Source organism: Vulpes vulpes, chromosome 8 (genome assembly GCF_048418805.1).
Source record: "Vulpes vulpes isolate BD-2025 chromosome 8, VulVul3, whole genome shotgun sequence".
Classification (NCBI taxonomy): domain Eukaryota; kingdom Metazoa; phylum Chordata; class Mammalia; order Carnivora; family Canidae; genus Vulpes; species Vulpes vulpes.
In genome coordinates, this window is record NC_132787.1 from 49194888 (window position 1) to 49215187 (window position 20300).

Genomic DNA, 20300 nt, shown 5'->3' on the forward strand with positions numbered 1-20300 from the left:
GTTATCCGACTAACCGTTATGCGCGGCTCGCGCCGCCGAGCGTGTACGTGACGCGGCTGGAGTTCCGCAGGGCCCGGGGCCAGGTCGCGTCCTTCGCCAGCTGCCTCGTTCGCTCACCGGGCGCCCACGCGGCCGGCGGGTCACGTCGCAGCTCGCCAGCACTTTGTCGGGGCCGGGCCCGCGGGGCTGCCTTATAATCGGCGGGGCCGGAGCATGCGCACAGGGGGCGGAGCCGGCCCTCCCGGCCGCCCCCCCCAGACGCCCAAATCGCGACTCGCGCCTCCACACGCTCTGAGGCGCGCGCGCCCGCCCGCCCGCCCGCGCTCTAGCGCGCGCCGCCGCCCCCTCCCCGCCACGTGACCCGCGGCCCTGCGCGACCCGCGCTCGGCGCCCCGGCTCTGCTGCGGCCCCCCGGCGCCGCGCGCCTCTGCCGAGCCAGCCCCTCGGGGCCCCGGCCCCGGGAGTGCGCGGTGACCTGCACGCGTGCGGGGCCCCGGCACCAGCCCCCGCCCTCAGTCTCGGGCGGAGAAAAGGGAAAAGGCGCCGAGGACGGAGGGGGCGCACCCCCGGGGCCGACTCAGGTGTGGGGGGCGACGGGCGGGCGGAGGAGCGGGGAAGCGCCTGGAGAGGAGGGACGGAGCCGGGGGTGCCTCGACTCGGGGGCACCTCGGGCCCGGGAAGAGGCCGCGGGGCGGGCGGGGCGGGCGGGGCGGGCGCGGGCTGTGGCCTCCGCGGAGTTCGGGGAACTCGGGGAAGTCGCTCAAACCCTCAGGGCCTGTTTCCTGTTCTTTAAAATGGCAACAGTAGTAGAACAGACCTTATGGGCGCCTTTGGTGGTTTTGATAAGAGAACTGATTGAACTTCCTTAACACAGAGCCTGCCAGCCTCCCGGGGCCCTGGATGAATGCTGGGCGTTCGTTACACGCGAGTGGGGAGAAGAGCAGGTCAGGGGGGCGGGTCCCTGGGGGAAGGGGTGTGAGTCGGAAACCCCGAGACGCGAGAACGCAGAGGCCGGGACAGGATATGATTAGAGCCTGCAGTTTTGAGGGGCTGGTTATATACTTAGCAGTTCACCTGAATTATCCTCATAGGCTCATGAGGTAGCTGACTATTATTAACATTTCACAAATAAGGGGCTTGAGGCTCAGAGAGGTTAAGTAACTTTCCAGAGGTCACGGAGTAATTGGCCAACACCCAAAGTCAGGCTCCAGAGCCTGGTTTTGTTCTAAGAGCCATTGTAAGTTCTCGAGCAAGTTAGAGCACTGGAAGTGTTATCAGCTTAAGTGATCAGCTGCAATAAACCTGAGGTGGCTCTTATGTTGGCTTTTGGGAAATACCAAAAAACGTATGAAGGCCTCCCTGCCTTCCAAGAGTCTGCAAGTTCTTTGGGGAGATTGAGTCTGGAAGAAAACAACCGACACCGGTTGACCACTTGCTATTTGCCCCAAACCAGCCCCTTCTACCCTGAATTGTCACAGCCCTGGGGAGTCGGCCTTAAGGTTTTGTCTTGCAAATGAAGAACCGAGATTGAGGATTGAGGGGTCAGGTCCCGAGATGTAAATCTGCTTTACCTTCACCCACTCTGCCTCTGTTTCTTTTTCTTTTCTTTTCTTTTTTTTTTTAAAGATTTTATTTGTTTATTCATGAGAGACACAGAGAGTGAGAGAGAGGCAGAGACACAGGCAGAGGGAAAGCAGGCCCCAGGCTGGGAGCCCAATCTGGGACTCTACTCTATCCTGAGACTTCAGAATCGCGCCCTGAGCAGAAGGCAGGGGCTCAACCGCTGAGCCACCCAGGTGTCCCTCTGCCTCTGTTTCACACAAAGAAGGTTTTCAGTGATAGTTCAGTGCCTCAGAAGACCGTATGGAATCTGTGGCCTTGCAGTGCATGTGAGCGGTAACTGCTTTGCACCTTTGATAAATGCAGAGGAGGAAGGCATTTCAGGATTTAGAACAGCAGTGCTTCAGGATTGATGGGGCGGTAGCAGCATTGATGGTGGATGGTGAGAGAACTGAGTTAGGGAGACAAAATGGGACTGGTTCAGACATGAACTTTATCAGAGCCAGAACTATAGAATGTAGCGGGAAATGGTAGAGTAAGTTGATTCCCAGGAAACCTGAATAGGAACTGAGTGGGGTAGCTTTATAATATCAACCCAGAAACCAGATCTGAGTTCCAATTTTGATACTTGGCATCTACAAGCTCTGTATCGTTAGACAAATTATTTTGCTCTCCAAGCCTCATTCTCTGCTCTGTGAAACAAGAATAATACCTACCTCATAGGGTTTTTATAATAATAAAAATAGTATTTTACTTAAGTCTGGCATACAGTAAACACTAAATAATTGTATAACTATGGAAAACCATGAAACTGGATCCTAGAGATTAATCCTAAAAGCACTTCATTTGAATAGATTCCTTCCATGGCCCTAAGGGGGGCCCTAACAATGGGTTCACAGGATCATGTTGGTGTTCTATGGTAATTCTGTATTCCTTTTCTTGAAAATGTCCACCAAAATTGTATACACCTCAGGCTGCACAAAATCTGGATCTGCTCTTAGTAGGAACTGTAGTGTTGTAGAAAGAGTATAGATGTTGGAATCAGAAGGTTTGTTCCCGTATCTTATTATTTGTGTTACTTTGGACAATTAATTCATTGAACTCTTCTGGGCCAGGTAAAATCAAGGTAATATATGCCAGCCTGAGCTGTTATGATAGTCAAATAAAGAGTGTTTGCAGAAGGGGTAGGTAAAACTTGGAAAGCACTCGACAAGTGTTTGTGAGTGCTTACAATTACAATACAATTAATATTGTAATGTGTTTATAAAGTGCTTAAGAGGAAAAGGTCAGAAGCAGGGGAAAGGGTGTCAGCTTAAAAACTAGAAATAGGATGGGTGAGCTGGCAAAACTGATAAAATGATACAGGTAGGGGGATCCCTGGGTGGCTCAGTGGTTTAGTGCCTGCCTTTGGCCCAGGGCGTGATCCTGGAGCCCTGGGATCAAGTCCCACGTCGGGCTCCCAGCATGGAGCCTGCTTCTCCCTCCTCCTGTGTCTCTGCCTCTCTCTCTCTCTCTCTCTCTCTCTCTCTCTATGTCTATCATAAATAAATAAATCTTAAAAAAAAACAACTTAAAAAAAATGATACAGGTAAAATTCTTGCTTTCCTGCCAGATTTCTTCCTGATTAGAGAAATTGAAGAAATAAACTAGTAAGCACAGGATCAGAATTAGAGCTGAGAAATTTTACAGAATGGAAATTAAGGCCCAGAGAAGCCAAAAGGCTTCTTGGCCACTCATCTAATAAGTGGCAGGATCCGAAGAACCAGATCTGCAGGCTCTGGGGTCTTCTTACTGTACCAAGTGTGGTGGGGGTTTTTTTTGTTTTTTCTGCTTGTTTGTTTTTTGCTTTTGAAAAGCTGTCCTTTTTTTCCTTAAGATTTTATTTATTTGAGAGAGATGGGAGGGAAGGACAGAAAGCAGAGGGAGAGGGACAAGTGGACTCCACGATGAGGGCGGAGTGTGACACAGGGCTCTATCCACGGCCCTGAGATCATGACCTGATCCAAGATCGAGCTGGTCACTCATCCAAATGGGCCACCCAGGCACTTCCCAAGTGTGGTTTTTAAAATAAAAAAAATTCATCATGGAGTCTTTCAAAATCATTACATCAAAGCCAGAGAAGGCATGGTGTCCTTTAGTGGCTTTCGGCTTTAGCATGAAATTCCCCAGTTTTACTTTCCTGTTTTTAAAGCTAATAGATGGATGATGCATGGGTAATCTGCTCTTGGCAAGCTTGTCAAGAGAGCAAAACTTCTACAGATATTAAGGTAAGAGTTGTAACCTCAGAAATTAGTAATGGGATGAGAATTGCAAATGCAAAAGTTTGAAAATTCCTAACAATAAGTTACTATTTAAGTTACCCCATTGATTTATATAGAAAAGAAATATAATAAAATTAGAGTATATTTTTTTCTGGAATGTACATACCTCACCTACATTACCTTAATTCCATCATTTCTTTGCTGGAATATGCTATTATCCCCATTGCACTAACACCAAACAAAGCAGAAAGGGATTTTTAAAAAATACTATAGTGCTTAATTGGTTAAGAATAATGTCCCTTTTATAATTTATAATAACTCAAGGGGGAATATGGAAAATGAAATTTGAAATTTGCTTTGTATCCTATATGAAAAAAAGAGTTTACTAAGCACATAACTAGCGTAAAGGAGATACTGTCAATGCTAAAAAGCATTCTTTAAAGCAGAGAACTCTTAGGGCATCTGGCTGGCTCATCTGGTAAAGAGTGCAACTTTCCATCTCTGGGTTGTGAGTTCAGACCCCATGTTAGGCATTGAGACTACTTAAAAATAAAATCCTGGGGTGCCTGGGTGGTGCAGTTGGTTAAGTGTCCAGCTCTTGGTTTCAGCTCAGGTCAGGTTGGGGGGGCTCATCCCATCAAGTGCCCCCCTCATTGCCCGTCACCCTTGACCTGTTTATCTAATTCAGTTTATTTTAACCAAATTGCCTGAGGCTCTGTTTGAATATGGCTATACGGTTCTCATACACTCCATTTCTGGTCTGATATAGTTTATGGTATACTTACTGCTGCTAGCACAGAGACAGTTTTGGCCTAGATTCTTTGTAACCTATATCATTGTTTAAGATCTTTACTGGCAAGCATTCCTTCTAGGCATGGTCCTTCATATTTGCCAGACCTGTCTTACCTCCTTGACGCTGGCTAACCCAAAATTCCTTCCTTTCCATCTTTAGTATTATAGGCAGATAGGGTGGGGATTGGAAATCATAATGATAACTTGATGATAGCTAGGATTAGGGAGTGCATACTATATGCCAGGCATTGATCTAAGCACTTTACACATATTAACTTATGTAGTACTCATAAAAATGCTATGAACTAAATACTGTTATAATCCCCATTTTACACATACAGACACAAGAGGTTAAGTAACTTGCTTAAGGTCACATAATCAATATTTTCTGGAATCATCAGGAAGTATTCATCATATAGTTGTCACCAATAATACATGAGCAGAAATTGTCATTTATAACTATTAATACCATAGGAGACTAATCCCTAGAGTTTGAAGGCCATCTTGATTTAGGAAAATCCTGTTCTGGTTTCCTTCTACCCCTCATAGGGCTAAACAATCCTGACAAAAGCTGTTGGCCACAAAATCTGCCTTTGAAACCATAAAATGCACTGTAGGGAACTACTCATGCTCACAAGGCACTTCTAGGCACTAAATTGGGACATGTTTTTTAAAGCTTAATTTTAAGATCACCTATATTCCAGGAAGTTCTGGGTGTCCTGGTGCCCGTATTACATGCTGTGCGATGTTTTATTATGAGAACTTGGACCTTATGGCCCCTACTCAACAGCAGTAGCAGGCAGTTGGAACTCCTGAACAGCTGTACCTCAAGCCTGATGTGACTCAGAGGAGTGGTACATGCAATGAAGGAGGCCTCTTAGATCATAATGACTAGCTTTATGTATCCACCTGCCTGGGTAGCCAGACCTGGGGGTTCTAACTTGATCTTGATGCTGCACTGGTGAACAAAATGAGGCTTAAATAAACCATGAGCTCAGTCTGTGGTGACCTCTGAGAATTGTGAATCTGCCACAGTGCTTCCATGCAGTACAATATCTATGACACCTGTGCCCAGGTAAGGTCCAGGGACTATCAACCCCACTTCTGAGTTGTGTATTAATAGAGTGAAGCCTCCTCCCTCCCCGCAGCTTGCCTTTTATACAAGCCATGGGTTCAGATGTTACACTTGTACAATAGTAGGATTATTTTTATGGTCATAGAATAAGCTTATACCCCTTTGGGTAGGGTGGAAGGGTATCCTTAAATAAGACATTCTCATTATCAATCGTTTATAGAGGAAGAAGGTCCTCACACAGAAAAACCTAGAACATAGAAGAGGTAGAAGATGACTCTTGTGGATTTACCTTTTCGGGGAGTTAAAAAATGTTGAAGGCCCTCCTTACTGCTATGAGGGAAATGGCCTTTGCCACAGAGCTGCCCACTAAGGAGCCAGACCAAGAGGTTTTCCTGGACCCAAAGGGAGGGCAAATACTCATGTTTTGTAAGTCTGTTTATTGGTGCATTACTCTGCTTAATCCCTGAATTTTAGTTAGGTTTAATCTAAGTCACAGATTCAAACTGGAAAGTCTTAAGGACTAGGAAAAGTTAATCAGCTCAGTATAAGATAATAAAGAGTGGTGAGCAGTGGGGTGGAAGTGAGTCCATACCCACTGGGTATGGGCCCAAGGGTTTAGATGTTTCAAGTGTGCTTCATGAAGCTCTTCCCTTTACAGCACTAACTACAGTACATGTTTGCTTGACATTTCTACATTGTACATTATTCATCATACATACAAAAGAAAACAATTCATTAAACTCCTAATACTTTATTTTTAAACAGTATGAAGGGGAAAACAACAATGACAGAAAATGGTGGGGGCACCTGGGTGGCTTAGTCAATTGGGTGTCTGCCTTTGGCTCTGGTCATGATCTCCAGGGTCCTGGGATTGATGTGGGCTTCCTGCTCAGTGGGGAGCCTGCTTCTGCTTCTGCCCTTTGCCCTGCTCATGGTCTCACTCTCGCTTTCTCTGTCAAATAAATAAAATCTTGGAAGGAAGGAAGAAAATTGTGTGTGTGGGGGGGGATTAGAAAATGAGGAATAGGTAGGCAGTTGGGGAGAGGATGCAAAATATATAGCAGAAGCTAGTCTGTTCCAGCTTGGACTCCGCCACGCTATTTAAGAAGCAGGCAAAAAGGGAGGGTGCCTGGGTGGCTCAGTCAGCTAAGCATCCAACTCTTGGTTTCAGCTCAGGTCATGATCTCAGGGTGGTGAGATTGAGCCCTGCATCAGGTTTAGGGCCGAGCACAGAGTCTGCTTGAGGATTCTCTCCTTTTGCCCCTATCCCCTTTTGTGGACCCACATATACTCTCTTTCGAAAATAAATAAAATCTTAAAAAAAAAAAGAAGGCAGGCAAAATGGGGAGTGCTAGCCACCCCCGGTCTTCCTCATGGTGTTGGTGATAATTTATGTAAATCCCCAAGGAAAAGTTTAATGTCAGAACAAGAGTCTTAGTAACAACATTTGGCAATTTCCTCCATATATGGAGATTTCTCCTTTTAACATCACCTCTGGCAGATCAGGATTCAGACCTAAGAGACCCAGTGGACTTCCTGACAACTTCTTCCACAATTTTTTCATCTCAGGGCATGGTTGCATTTTGGTCACCATGGCCACAGTGATTGAAATGGCCCGCATAAATCCTTTGCAAGGGACAGCCTTCAGCCTCAGTTTCCGAGCAAACTCCTTACACACAAGTTCTTTTCTCTCTAATGTCTTCAAACTCATGGTCTCAGACTGAGGACTTTAATTCTATCCTGCTCTGGCAGAGCCCTCTTTAAGTCTTCTAGGTCTACAAATATACCTCTTAACTGTTAACCACCTCTAATCTAGTAGCAAGAAAGAAACTGAAAAATCTTGTAGTAGGGGAATACTCTTTGTACTATGCTACCACCCTCCAGGACTGCTAGTCTACTCAGTACCTCAGGGCCAGAACTATCGTAAATCTTACCAAGCTCAGAATACACCATTCTTTTTTTTTTTTTTATTTTTTTTTATTCATGAGAGACAGAGAGAGGCAGAGACACAGTCAGAGGGAGAAGCAGGCTCCATGCAGGGAGCCTGATGCAGGACTCGATCCTGGGACTCCGAGCTCATGCCCTGAGCCGAGGGCAGACACTCAACTGCTGAGCCACCCCAGTGTCCCAGAATACACCATTCTGAGGCAGCCATTGTTTTCATCACTCCTTCATTCCCACCATGCACACACACCTCATTATTTTGTCTTACGTATACTTGCCAAAGCCACATCAGTGGGAACCAGAATCTGAAAAAAGGTAAATGTCACAGGAAGTTAACGAGAGGCACAAAGACAAATTGCAAACAGGTAGCACTCATTAGGATAGTTATCTAAGTAGAGCACTGCATACAGTGCTTTCATGTCCTGTTTCATCAGACCCAGTCAGGCTAGAAAAGAGTTTTTGCTTCTGTTTCCAATGAAAAGATGTGTTAATCTGGAAGCCTTTTAACTCCATCTTGTATAACCCTGGTGGTTCACTAGTCATTCCTTTGATCAATTCAGGTATGAGACCACATTATGGGTGAAACAGCCAAGATGTGCTTCAACCATAACATGGAACTGCGCGATTCAAGCTATGTTGACAACCGAACCCACTAACAGAATCCAATGGAATGACAGGGAGAGAAGGACTCCAAGAGTTATTGGGGAGAGCTCTTTATCACTGCAACCATGCTCCTAAACAAAAGTTTTCTACCAAGAACCAAGAGAAATCCCATCCAAACTTAGAGCTACGTCACTAAGCAATTTTTAGCTTATAAGTTCTTTAAAGTTAAATAAAGATATTTAAACCTAAGTCTACTTAACTCAGCCTGTGCTAAAGGCTAGGCTATTTTCATTTTATTTTCAAAATCCTGAGGCCATAGGGAAGGACAATGATGAGGAGGATAATAAGAGGCAGAAAATGCAGGATTGTTAAAAAAAAGTCCCAACCCTGATCGTTTAGCCTTTGTATATGCTGTTTCTTCATAGAAAACCCTTCTTCCTTCTACCTAGTAAACTGTGTACAGGACAACCTGGAGATGAAAAAAGAGGCAGGTAGACTAACAAGGGAGCAGTTTTAGTAATTCTGTTATATAATTCAAACCTCTTCGTAATGCAATTTAGGTTCCCCACTGATTAATGTGAATTAATAAGGTTTTGTAATTGTAACCAGGTCCTTTCTACATAATTATTGTTTATACTTGAATAAATTGCTAAGGAAGGCCACCTCCAAATCTAAATTAAATGTAATGTTTCATTTCCTATTTCCTTTATTGGAGTACATGATTATTTTGGGAAAAGCATTGGCTTGAGAATTAAACTCCATGTCTTGCTCTATCTTCTTTGGAAAACCTAGATCTCTTAATTTTTTTGAAACATATTCATAAGTCTTACCAATCCATGGGAATGGCTCTTAGTGGATCCCCAGAAGTATTAAGGACCTCAGGCAAACATGTGTACAGCCTTTGTATTTTAAAATTCAGGTATTCTAAAGTCCTGATGTGTTGACCATTATTAAGAATGCAAAAGCTGGGGATCCCTGGGTGGCGCAGCGGTTTAGCATCTGCCTTTGGCCCAGGGCGCGATCCTGGAGACCTGGGATCGAGTCCCACATCGGGCTCCCGGCGCATGGAGCCTGCTTCTCCCTCTGCCTATGTCTCTGCCTCTCTCTCTCTCTCTCTCTCTCTCTGTGTGTGACTATCATAAATAAATAAAAATAAAATAAAAATTAAAAAAAAAAGCCATTAAAAAGAAAAAAGAATGCAAAAGCTGGGCAGCCCCAGTGGCACAGCGGTTTAGGGCCACCTGCAGCCTGGGGTGTGATCCTGGAGACCTGGGAACGAGTCCCACGTCGGGCTCCCAGCATGGAGCCTGCTTCTCCCTCTGCCTGTGTCTCTGCCTCTCTTTCTCTGTGTGTCTCTATGAATAAATAAATAAAATCTTAAAAAAAAAAAAGAATGCAAAAGCTGCAGAATTCAGAAATTATCTTAATGGTATCAGATAGCCATCTAAACATGTGATCTAATTTATACACTCTCCATGTAGAAAACTTTTCCTCAGGTTAACAAAGCACACTATATTTCTCCTTAATTTTCACCCAAGGAGAGAAAGCTGGGGGGAGCGAGGGACAGGGTATATTTTAAGGTAGATAAGAAAGGACTAATGCTTCAAAGATAGATTTTCTATTGTCTATTGGAGGGGAGTTGAAATTATGTTAGTGTTTGGTGTGCCTGCCTGTCCGTTGAGAAAGTTAACCTTTCCAGGGCAATCTCTACTAGAAATTAAGGCTTTCTTTTCAAAAAGATTTTTGCCTACTTCTTTTCAGAGAGATGGCAAAATAATTTTAACTCACTGAAGAACATTTCCCACCTTTGGATTATCCAGTACAGCTGTAGTACAGTTCCTTTTTTTCCTCTTCCTTTCTTTTCTTGTATTTTTCTTCCTCTTTTCATAGACTGGAAGGTATCCAAAATTAAAGGTGCTCAAAAATGGAAGTATACATACATGAAGGGTAAGGACAGTTCCGTGTAATCAGGTCTGTAGGCAGTCTTCCTCCTGGCCTTTTCCTTTGGGCATTCTACCCTTATCAGGGGAAAAAAAAAGATTATATTCTCCCACTCAAGTGCCTCACTTCCCTGAGAATTTTGATTTTTGTATTCAAGATCTATGTGGAGTTTGGTTCAGATAGATTTTATGACACCAAAATTGTTGAAAAGTAATAAATTACTGTATTTGTTTTCTTTATTTTAAATTTGAGTGATTTCTGTTTTTAACTTGTTTGGGAAAGAATGAGCTATGAACTTTTCTCAGCCTTTGATGTAGGACTCCAACTAAAATAGCAAAGATGCTGCCTCAAAGAAGCTAAATATTTTTTTCTTTAACAATTTAACTTGATATTCTCCTTCAAGATATATCACTACAAAATTCTTAAAACAGGGACTGTTTCTTCTCTTGGTATCCTACAGATTGCTTTATATAAAGGCACAGCATGGCTAATAAAAACTTGTTGATTATTTTAAAGTTGTGAGTCTCATTATAATAATGATGATAAATAGCAGTTAGCAGGGACGCCTGGGTGGCTCAGGGGTTGAGCATCTGCCTTTGGCTCAGAGCGTGATCCTGGAGACCTGGGATCAAGTCCCACGTCGGGCTCCCTGCATGGAGCCTGCTTCTCCCTCTGCCTGTGTCTCTGCCTCTGTGTGTGTGTGTGTCTTTCATGAATGAATAAATAAAGTCTTTAAAAAAATGCAGTTAACATTTACATAGCAAATCTTCTATGCCAGACACCATTGTAATTATTTTACACGGAGTTGCTCAACGTTATCTAGTTTTTATTTTTTTATTTTTTTTTATTTTTTATTTTATTTATTTATTTATTTTTATTTATTTATGATAGTCACACACAGAGAGAGAGAGAGAGAGAGAGAGGCAGAGACACAGGCAGAGGGAGAAGCAGGCTCCATGCACCAGGAACCCGACGTGGGACTCGATCCCGGGTCTCCAGGATTGCGCCCTGGGCCAAAGGCAGGCGCCCAACCGCTGCGCCACCCAGGGATCCCTTTTTCTTTTTTTTTGTGGCAAAACTCTTTAAGAATCTGTGCTGCAGTGAATTCTACAATTCAGCCTTCATCTCCCCAACAAGAATCTAGAATTCCATTGTCATCCCTTTATTATTTTACTCCAAGAAATTCACTTTTTAGATCTATGCTTGTCCCTAGGCTTGACCTAAATACAAAGGTTGCCGCTTTGCTTTTCTTGGAATATAAGGCAGTAAACAAAGCCAAAAGTTAACTTTGCATTTAGTGTAAACTCTTGATGACCTTCACTGAAGTAGGAGACACAATAAACATGTTGATTTGAAAAATCTGATTGCCCTACCTTTTATTATTTTTCAGAAAAATATCACTCAGGATCGGTTTCCTCAGCAAACGTAGGGAGATAACAGATCTTCCTGTGTGGTGGGGTTACATCCCAATAAACCTATTGTAAGTTGAAATTATTTTCAATCAAAAATTCATTTAATACCCTTAACCTACCAAACATCATAGCTTACGTAGCCTAACCTACCTTAAACATGCTTAGAATGCTTATATTTGTCCAGCCTATAGTTGGACAAAATCATCTAACAAAATCTATGTTATAATAAAGTGTTGCATATCTCATGCAGTTTATTGAATACTGTATTGAGAGTGAGAAACCGAATGGTTGTGCGGGTAGAGAATGATTGTAAATGTAGGGGATGGGATCCCTGGGTGGCACAGCGGTTTGGCGCCTGCCTTTGGCCCAGGGCGCGATCCTGGAGACCTGGGATCGAGTCCCACATCGGGCTCCCGGTGCATGGAGCCTGCTTCTCCCTCTGCCTGTGTCTCTGCCTCTCTCTCTCTCTCTGTGTGTGACTATCATAAATAAATAAAAATTAAAAAAAAAAAAGTAAATGTAGGGGTTGTTTTCCCTCTTGATCACGTGGCTAAACAGAGCTGCAGCTCACTGCCCCTGCCCAGCATCACAAGAGGGGATCATACAGCATGCATATCTCTAGCCATGGAAAAGATAAAATTTCCAAGTGCAGTTTCTACTGAATGTATCACCTTCACATCATGGTAAAGTCAAAAAATTGTAAGTTGAATCATCCTAAGTTGGGGACCATCTGTATATCAAATTTCCTTGTAATAGAGAGTAATGGATTGGTTACATTTAGAAAAATAACAAGGTGGCAATAGGTTTTTCCCCCCAATTCAAACTTTATTTGCTTTAAAAAGTCATTTAGTCAAGGTACCTGGGTAGCTTAGTTAAACGTCTGACTCTTGATTTTGACTTAGGTCATGATCTCAGGGTTGTGAGATCAAGCCCCACATCAAGCTCTGTGCTGAGTGTGGAGGCTACTTAAGATTTTCTTTCTCTCAAAAAAAAAAAAAAAGAAAGAAAGAAAAGATTTTCTTTCTCTCTCTCCCTCTACCCATTCTCTCCCACCCCCCAAATAAAAAATAAATAAATAAAAATAAAAATCATTTAGTCTCCTGCAATTATGAAATTTCACTGTTTGGCAGTGGTTGATAAAACTGCCAACAGACAAGCTTGGGACCTGTCTTCTTATTAAGAGTTAGTTCATTTTCTTCTAGACCACAAGAGGTGTTTTTGCCAATGAGTGGTAATTCTTTTACAGATTTGGGGAATGGAGGATAATCTGGCTTTACTTACTTAGGAATTTTTAAAGGACTAGCCTAGAACCACTTATAAAAATGCTGTTCTTCTATCAACCAAAGTTCTTTTCTTAGCTGTATCACAATTCTGCTGGTTCTGGAGATTTATAGACATTGACCATTTACAGCCTTAAAATTTGCTGCTGTTTTGGCACATAACACCACTGCTATATGTTACAGATTCAACAAGGCTTTAGTGCAGGTTTAAGATGTTGATTGACCTTAATTCATTTACTCTTTCATTCCATGTTTATTGAATGCCTACCATGTGTAATAAGATTTTTATAATTCTATTTTTAAATTGTTAATTCCTGTACATGGAACAAAATTTTTAAGGTACAAGAATACACAGTGAAAAGGCAATCTTGCACCCCGTTACCCAGCCATTCTCTGCACTTCCTCAGAGTAAGTAGTAACATTTTTGTTACTTTGTGTCCTGCATATATTCTATGTATATAAAAATACATTTTTTATATATAATGGTAGCATACTGCATATACTATCCTGTCCTCTTCTTTTTTTCACTTAACAGGTTCTAAGATTTATTGTTCTTTTGGTACATTAGATTAACTTCAATATCACAACCAACCAATTTCAATATTAAATGTTAGTTAAAAGAAAAAAAACAGGATGCCCCAGAAAAGACCTTGAAGTGATATCCTTAAAGTCAATAAGGACAGTGGTTGTTACTGAATCAAAAAGTTATCACAAACATTTGTCTTTTCTAAAAACCTAGTTCTAAAAGTAGAACAAAATGGGGATCCCTGGGTGGCGCAGTGGTTTGGCGCCTGCCTTTGGCCCAGGGCACGATCCTGGAGACCCAGGATCGAATCCCACATCGGGCTCCCGGTGCATGGAGCCTGCTTCTCTCTCTGCCTCTCTCTGTCTCTCTCTCTCTCTCTCTGTGACTATCATGAATAAATAAAAAATTAAAAAAAAAAAAAGTAGAACAAATGAAACTCAAACATGAAAAATTTAAAAGGAGTAATATATATTGAGAAAAGAATAGATATAGGCTCAGAAAAGGGAATAATAAGTTATGTGAAGATGTGCCATTCATACGTGGCCAGTGAGTTACAGGTTGTTCTTTTGAATGATCAGCTATCAACAATAACCTGCTCAGCCAGTAAGTCAGAGGCCATCGAGGGGGCTCTGTGTCTTTCCAGTATCTCTAGCTTAGTATTTCTTCTAAAAGCTCTAAAGAGCACCACATTTGTTAAGGCCAGTGAAGGATTATTGTTTTGGGTTATTTTAAAGTTCTGATGAAGGTAGCCACTTCCGGGGTGTTTGCCTCTTTATTTACCTAGCTAGTCCACCCACAGAATGTGATAAATTGTAGGTACATACCTGAATGTAAATCTTTTGTTTTGCTGCCATAATTTTGATACATATACTATAATAAGTTGTACATTTAAAATGGAATACCTGCCATGTCCTAACTTTCTGCTACTTTATCTAATATTGGCCTACCAATGTTTAAAATGTATTAATGTTTCGGTGCATTAAATTAACAAAATCTTAGTATTTTATTCAAAATATTTCATTATTAAAATGTTGCTGGAAAAGGTGTTCTAGAATAGAGTACTAAAATGACTGATAGTCTTGGGATTTAAAAAGCAAAACAAGGATGCCTGGGTGGCTCAGTTGTTAAGCATCTGCCTTCAGCTCAGGTCATGATCTCAGGGTCCTGGGATTGAGTCCCACGTTGGGTTCCCTGCTTCTCCCTCTTCCTCCACCCATTCCCCCCTGCTTGTGCACTCTCTCTCTCATGCTCTCTCTCAAATAAAATCTTCTAAAATAATAATAAAAAGCAAAACAAAATCACAAAATGATTCATGGATAAGCCAGAGGAAAACTGTTAAAAAAACAAAAAAAAGGACATTAATTGAAGTTTTGGTCTAGGACCATAATTAGATTATTATCTCCAAAATCAACTTTGAATCTCCCTGAATCTGCGGGGCATCTTATAAAGTTGGTCCCATAAAAAATAATGAGGAATTAGAGATGTCTCAAAAAAAAGCAATGAACAAGGTGAATAATGAACAAAGTAATGGAATAGACAATTAAAAATGCAAATGACCAAAACAAAAATATTCAGTAATAATCAGATATGGATATTGACAAAGGTTCCTCAGAATTTTAAAACCTCTAAGGTTTTTCACATGGCATATTGGCAAAGATTTTTTTAAATTGTAAAATCTGTTTTATAGTCTCCAGGGTGTCTGGAAACCAGTACTCATAAATTACTAGTAGGAATATCCCTAATTATGAAAAATTTGTTCTTAGGAAATAATCACTTATTCTTGTACAAATTTGTTTACTACAATGTTATTTATAACACAGATTATAAATAACCTAGATGTCTAACAATAATAGATGAGTTAAATTGTAGTATTTAAGAGTGGATTGCAAATGCAGCATGAAAAACATTATGCTTTAGAAGAATGTGGGTTGGGCAGCCCAGATGGCTCAGCCGTTTAGCGCCGCCTTCAGCCCAGGGCCTGATCCTGGAGACCCGGGATTGAGTCCCACATCGGGCTCCCTGTATGGAGCCTGCTTCTCCCTCTGCCTGTGTCTCTGCCTCTCTCTCTGTCTCTGTCTCTCTCATCAATAAATAAATCTTTAAAAAAAAAAAAAAGAATGTGGGGAAATCTTTATGATGTAATACTAGATAAAGAATGCAAGGGGATCCCTGGGTGGCACAGCGGTTTGGTGCCTGGCTTTGGCCCAGGGCGCGATCCTGGAGACCCGGGATTGAATCCCACGTCGGGCTCCCGGTGCATGGAGCCTGCTTCTCCCTCTGCCTGTGTCTCTGCCCCCCTCTCTCTCTCTCTGTGTGACTATCATAAATAAATAAATTAAAAAAAAAAAAAAAGAATGCAGGTTTCAAAATACTAAGTACAAAGTGGCCACAGTTTTATTTTTAAAATAAATGTGCATAAAAATGTGGACACTGACGTAATATTAGAAGATTATAAATCAGTATTAGGGTTTGTAGAGTGGTATTTATTTTCTTTATATATTTATTTGGATATATTTTATAATTTTTTAAATAAATTTATTTTTTATTGGTGTTCAATTTACCAACACACAGGATAACACCCAGTGCTCATCCCATCAAGTGCCCCCCTCAGTGCTTGTCACCCATTCACCCCCAGCCCCGCCCTCCTCCCCTTCCACCACCCCTAGGTCGTTTCCCGGAGCTAGGAGTCTTTATGTTCTATCTCCCTTTCTGATATTTCCCACACATTTCTTCTCCCTTCCCTTATATTCCCTTTCACTATTATTTATATTCCCCAAATGAATGAGAACATATGTTTGTCCATCTCCGATTGACTTACTTCACTCAGCATAATACCCTCCAGTTCCATCCACATCGAAGCAAATGGTGGATATTTGTCGTTTCTAATGGCTGAGGAATATTCCATTGTATACATAGACCACATCTTCTTTATCCATTTATCTTTCGATGGACACCGAGGCTCCTTCCACAGTTTGGCTATTGTGGACATTGCTGCTAGAAACATCGGGGTGCAGGTGTCCCGACGTTTCATTGCATCTGTATCTTTGGGGTAAATCCCCAACAGTACAATTGCTGGGTCGTATAATTTTTTAAGTGGTGCCATGACTACATGGGGGAAAGAAGGGCAGACTTTCTATATGGAGAGCTATTTTATTTTAAGCATCTGTGGTAAGTGATGTAAAAAAAAAAACTGGAAAAAATTGAGCATGCCACATACAACAAGAATGACAGAGGGGAGTTTGCTTGTCAGATGAAATCACAGAAAATTCAAACTGGAGGATGTGTTAGAAATAATTTAACTCAACTCCCTCTGTTTTACAGATGAAAAAGTTAAGTCTAAACTTAATGGAGGCTGGGACACCTGGGTGGCTCAGCAGTTGAGCATCTGCCTTTGGCTCAGGGAGTGATCTTGGGTTTGGGGATCGAGTCCTGCATCAGGCTCCCTATGAGGAGCCCGTTTCTCCCTCTTTCTATGTCTCTGCTTCTCTCTCTGTCTCTCATGAATAAATAAATAAAATCTTTAAAAAAATAAAAATAAACTTAACTGAGGCCACAAAGATAGTGTTTAGAATCCAACAATACTTGAATTTGCATATTCACAAGATCCTTATCTTTCTATTTATGTCTTATAATACTATAGTTGGCAACTATGTTATCTTATGTCTAAAAAAAGAAATGGAAAAACTTAGGATAAAGAGGAAAAAAATTAGGGTAAAGGATATCTCAAATGATACAACCTAGCCTTTCTTTCAATCTTCAAATTAGCATTTGCCAAGAAAAAAAAATACACACACTCTGTACTTATCTTCACAATAGCCCATTTGAAATAAAATCTCTAAACACAATTTCAGGATGATGCTTTAAATATCCCACTTTCTTGCATTCTTCCTTTTCCCCAGCCAGTGCTGTTTATTAACTTTCAAGGCAACAGACCAATTACAAGAAGTAAAAATTAAAATAAACTGTTTCCATGGGCCCTACTAAAATCTGAGTTCTTGATGGCTGATACTGATGTTTATACAATTTTAATCAATAAACAATGTGATTGTCAAAGAATGTAATACACAGTTATATTCAAAGAGTAACATCACGTACACATCTGTTCATACATTTATACATTCAACCAGTATTTACTGAGCACCTACTTTGAGACACACTGCTATTCTGGGGTATCAATTGGTAATTGAAACAGACCAAAACCTGACCTTGGAGCATACAGTCTAGTGTAGAAATAGCCTCCATTAAATTATCTATTATAAGGCAGCAATAATGTCTTATTCAGTACAATGAATATAAATTTTCTTTGAATATAGACTAAATGAATGAATTTACCAGGAGTTACTTTGCCCTAAAGTAGAAGTTGTTTATTTTTACTTCAGACTTGTACTTGTGGCAGTTGAGGAATAATATGGACTAAGAAACCCTGATAAAACTTCACTACTAACTTTAGCATGCTTCATCCCAAGCGAACCTGTCTTTCAAGTCACCCAAAATTGGGCCTAATGTCTGGTTATGAAAAGATTTCTGACAAAAACTCATGTAAATGTGGCCAGCCAGTGATAAAACGAGCAGCCTGATGCTCAGAGACTGCTGTCATTTAGATTAGAACAGGTTATTGTTATTATTGTAATTTTGTTCTTCAAAAAGAAAACCCTCTGACATTTATTTTACAGTGGTTTTCAGAGTTGCATGAGATATTTGGGAAAGTAATCTGAGAGATTATATGACCCAGCATGTTTAGAACAAAATTTCAGCACCAATACTTAACAGAAATCTCCAAAGTAATACATTTTTGAATGATCAGATTATCAGGAACTATTAAATTTTTGGAGGGATCCCTGGGTGGCGCAGCGGTTTGGCGCCTGCCTTTGGCCCAGGGCGCGATCCTGGGGACCCGGGATCGAATCCCACGTCGGGCTCCCGGTGCGTGGAGCCTGCTTCTCCCTCTGCCTGTGTCTCTGCCTCTCTCTCTCTCTCTGTATGACTATCATAAATAAATAATAATAAAAAAATATTTAAAAAAATAAATAAATAAATAAATTTTTGGAGATTGTTAATTGGTATGCAAACATACCATTTGCTGGTATCACAGCCACTTCAGGATCTGTGCTCTTAATCAAAGGCCTATAATATAGGGCTTTCCTGTTATCTCCTCTATAAGTAAGAGATTTTCCTACTTTACTTTACCTGGGGAGGTAAACACAAAATGAAAAGGCAAAGACTTTATTAACTCTCCTAAGGTCTGATCTACCCAATGGATAAAGAGGCACTTACCTGGGACTTCCAACAGTTAGCCTTTACTGTGTCCTCAAAGGAAAGAGAATGGATTGTCCTCTGGGCTGATATAAACAGAGGAAGACAGCAGCTGTAAGTGACCTTGTGTTCTGAAACGGTTCTGGCATCTGGACAATCTTTTTGGTAGCCTGTGCTTTGCTACTTTCTAGCAAGTACAGAAGCTGGGCACCATGAGATTCCAGACTTCCTTGAGGGTTGGAGAAAGGGAGCACAATATTATATTCTCAGCATTTGGTTATCCCTCTCAGATGAACATTCAAGTCCAATTAATGAGCAGGCACCATGCCGGGAAGAGATACATGAGCTTGGACCTTGAAGGGTATGTACTCTGAAGCTGAAATCATAAACCAGAACATCTGATGTGGGTTTCGTACACAATGAGGGAGGGAGGCTATTGATGGAAATGTCACACACAGCTGCTTTTAGCGCTTGGCTCTCACCGATGAAGCTTCCCCCTCTGCCACTACATTCACCCTCTTCCTGCAGGAAAGCCATTTAGGGCACTTTAGTTCTCATCCTGTGTTCTGTGAAACAGGCTGAAAATTTATATCTGTTACATCAGTCTGGTTCATGGCTGATTGATGTGCCTGATGGGCTATGGGAGTGACAGGCTTAGCTATGTTTGGGTCAGGAAAGAGTCTACCTTAAAGAGACAATTGTGTGTCCTGCTCTATAAGGTAGAGATGATGGCTTAGTGTCATAATTAAGCTACTTATTAAACAGCATCATTTGAACAAGTCACTTTCTTCTACGACTTTCCCAGCTGTATGATTAAGCCTGTAATCCTATTGAGATTTCATAGTGGGGTTGTGAAAACAAGCTTTTCTCTCCATCTGGGATTCTCTTTCCCTCACTTTTCCATGCCAAATCTTCTTTATCCTCTGGATTTGTATTATCTTCCCTGACCCTACTTTCTTACTTCTGAAAACCAAGAAGTTTCCCAGTTCACTCCATAGCACCTGTTACTTCCCCTTTTGCAACCTATGTCAGGCTTATTATAATAGTTATTCAGTGTCTATCATCTCTATTAGACTCTAAGTTCCATTGGAGTAGGACTCACATCTGTCTTTCGCACTCGAATCTCCAACATCAAGCATTGTCCTTGCATGCATTTGGTGCTTAATAAACATTTATTGAATAAATGATGAATTACATCTTATAATCATTTTGAGATTCCTTTATGAAAACCAAATATTGAACTTTCTGTGCCTTCCTAATCATGCAGGTAATGTTAAGAACAGGTATTGAATTAGAGCCAAAAGGATGGCTACTTATTGTCCTTTCCCCATGCCTGACTGCTGTTTGCCTTCTCATATCACCACAATCTAAATTCTTACCATGACAAATTGTTCCCAACTCCCTAAGCAATCATTTCTAGGAAGATTGCAGTCTATATTCATTTTTTAAGTGAAACTAACAATCCATACTGGCTTTTAGAGTCAAGTGTTGTATTTCCTCATATTTTAGTCAATTTAAAGAATCATTAAACTCCCATATAAAAGATTTCATGTAATTTATAATTACATTTGAGAATGAGTTTGCCAACGTCAATTAAATTCTTACCAAAACACTGTCTTCTTCTTAACACTAGGTGTTTCAGAAATGTTAACC

At 41.3% G+C, this 20300-nt stretch overlaps 1 protein-coding gene and 2 long non-coding RNA genes across 4 annotated transcripts in view; 1 reads left to right on the forward strand and 2 right to left on the reverse strand.

Annotated features, from left to right (window-relative positions):
• Window positions 1–327, reverse strand: part of LOC112907990 (monocarboxylate transporter 1) — a 44865-nt gene extending 44538 nt beyond the window's left edge. The window contains exon 1 of the mRNA XM_072766471.1: window positions 15–327. The gene's annotated coding sequence lies outside the window, so the exon portion shown is untranslated. The remainder of the gene's footprint in view (window positions 1–14) is intronic.
• Window positions 328–372: 45 nt separating this feature from the next.
• Window positions 373–20300, forward strand: part of LOC112907968 (uncharacterized) — a 49115-nt gene continuing 29187 nt past the window's right edge. Inside the window, exons 1-2 of one of the 2 annotated variants that reach the window (XR_012003015.1) lie at window positions 373–581; window positions 11567–11656. This is a non-coding gene — a long non-coding RNA (uncharacterized lncRNA). The remainder of the gene's footprint in view (window positions 582–11566; window positions 11657–20300) is intronic. The other variant, XR_012003016.1, reaches the window with a different exon arrangement.
• Window positions 10041–18740, reverse strand: LOC140599938 (uncharacterized). Its single transcript, XR_012003017.1, has 3 exons — window positions 18669–18740; window positions 11550–11651; window positions 10041–10253 (listed from the first exon to the last, which is right to left on the reverse strand). It is a non-coding gene; the product is annotated as an uncharacterized lncRNA (long non-coding RNA).